The sequence below is a fragment of the Impatiens glandulifera genome, chromosome 6, assembly GCF_907164915.1.
Source record: "Impatiens glandulifera chromosome 6, dImpGla2.1, whole genome shotgun sequence".
NCBI lineage: Eukaryota > Viridiplantae > Streptophyta > Magnoliopsida > Ericales > Balsaminaceae > Impatiens > Impatiens glandulifera.
This window is the reverse complement of record NC_061867.1, coordinates 48,009,710-48,012,402: the sequence shown is the minus strand read 5'-3', so window position 1 is coordinate 48,012,402 and position 2,693 is coordinate 48,009,710.

The window sequence follows — 2,693 nt, the reverse complement described above, 5'->3', positions numbered from 1 at the left end:
AATAATCTTGGATCAAAGGAGTTCTAAAGATTATATGGTATCTATATAAAATTAGGAGGACAATTCAGGTGGAGTTCGGATCGGTGGGTTTGGATTAACAGGTTGAACGATAATAACATGAACCTAATATATTTAGTAATTCGAGTTAAATTTTTTAATATGAACTTAACTTGTTTATTTGTAATTGATCTGAACCCGACCAAATTGATTTAACTCAACTCGAACAAAACTCGATTTAACCTAATTTGATTAATATTACATCTCTATATTTAATATTAAAATGATATCAACACAAAACAAAAATATAGCTGAATCACAAATCTATTTATAGATAACTCAAAAAGATGAGTGAGTTAGTAGAAAAAGGACAAAAGCAATTTTAAAAAATTATAAATCAATTGACAAATCTATTTTGGGTCATTTAAGGTCTCTCAATTTTGACTTATTTTTTAATAAGTTTAAACTGGTCGACTTAATTTTGACACATACTCAAAAATAATGATCATAACCTGGTTTTTTCGTGTTCAGTTCGGATAATAATTTTGTGACGGGTCAAAATTGAAGAACCAACATAAAATTGGGTTATAATTATAGAAATCATACTAATTTTTTTAATTTAAATAAATAAATATATAAAAAAAATATACTAATTAACTCATTACACACCCAAGTAATACATATGTGGAACAAGATATTTTTTCAAATAATTCAACAAAAATCTTCAATAACTAAGATCAAAGAAGCTACTTGCACGTTTTAAAAAAATAGATAAAATTAATTAATTAATAAAGAAAGATACATTAGACATAGACAAAAAGTATCATTTTCTGATAGCCAACATAATTGTCCTCTTTGATACCATAAATGTGGACCCCAAGAATACATGTGGGTTCCAAATTCAAATATATCCACAAGTAGGGAAACGTAACAAGGATTCTGCAATTATTCCAAGATAAAAAACAAGGGTTAATTTGATCCAAATATTAACACTTTACTCGTTTTAGTTAGTTGAGATTCATTATTATTTGCTTAGTTATGTAATAGAAAATAATAATAATAACTTTTTTAGATTTATTTGCAGTAATTAAGGCTGTTTGATTTTTGTTTATTTAAATAACTTAAAAAAAATTAAACATAGTTTCATTCCCTTTTATTAATCATTTCATAAACAAAGTATTACAATATTATATATTTTTAAATTATTAATTTTTATTTTATAAATATATATATATCAATTCTCTTTTAAGTTTTTTTTTTTTTAAAAAAAAAACACATTCTCATATCCTCAAAATCATTACCGATCATCATATTTATATTAAACAATGTACTACTAGTTTGATTAATTTGTTTTTTTATAAATTTTAAGTAATTAATTATATTAAAATATTATATTTGACTTGATTAAATATATTTATATATATTAGGATTTAGATAGGTTAGATAATTTTGTTTATATACAAACCCTATAAATCATTTAATAATTCATATTTAATGTGTTTAAAACTAATTTCAAAGAAATTTGTTATTAAAAACAACATAATTATACCCAAACATAATAACAAATTTAATTATTAAATAAATACAATTTTAATTAATATATTTGAAATTCGGTTTAGATTAATTTAGTTATTTAAAAAAATATATTTTTTAATTTTAAAAAGTTAGCTAAATTTCTTCACTAAATACTCTTTTTTTTAGTAAATCAAACCCTAAACTTTGAATATTTTTATCCCTCAAATTATTATAGTGGGTTAAACATATTTTATAAAAAATACCAACATAATAACAAATTCAAATATATGTTTTTATTAATATATTTGAATTGATTTAATTATTTAAATAAACTAGAATTGGTTTGATATATATTTTGTTTAAATTTATTTTAGAATTTTATATAATTTATTATAAATTCACATTAATATCCTATCAAATCATCTGTTTTATCAACTAAAATACTCTTATTTTATTTTATTTTATAAAATTTATATTTTAAATAAAAAAACATTATAATAATTCTAACAAATTAATAACTCAAATAACTTAATTTTTTTCTAAACAACTTTCTTGGGATAAAACCCTCAAATAATTGGAACAAAATCTATATATCAATTTTAATTATATAAAAAAAATTGAGAAGCCGATAGATGTAGGGAATTTGTCACCATATTATTCGTATTATTAATCGAAAAAATGATAAAGGTTGAGGAGAGCAAAAATTTATTAAAATAATATCCAACAATCAAATATTTATCTAATTTAAAATGGTTATTCACATATTTCCTCAATCAAACAATACAAAATCTTCTTTACCTCTCTCATTCAACTTTACGACACGAATGATTGGTGGTCCCACATCCACTACATTTTGTCCGTCAGATCTCCCACTTGGACAGTGATATTAACGGTTCAGATCGAATCCCACTAGATTAGGTCCCCTTTTGATATTTTTTTTTTGTTTCCCGCAAAGATATTTTATTTTAAATGTCAATTATAATCAACTCACCATCAAGAATTTTGCTATTTTGGGTTTGTTTTTTCATCTTTATCGTATTTCCCTTTGTGGTTTTATTGATTTTTTATTATTAATTATTTTAAATTTTTTATAGTAGAATGATTAAAAATATTTTTCCTGAGGATTATTTGAGATTATTTTATGGATTTATTAGATATTGTGCTTTAATTGTATTATTTAA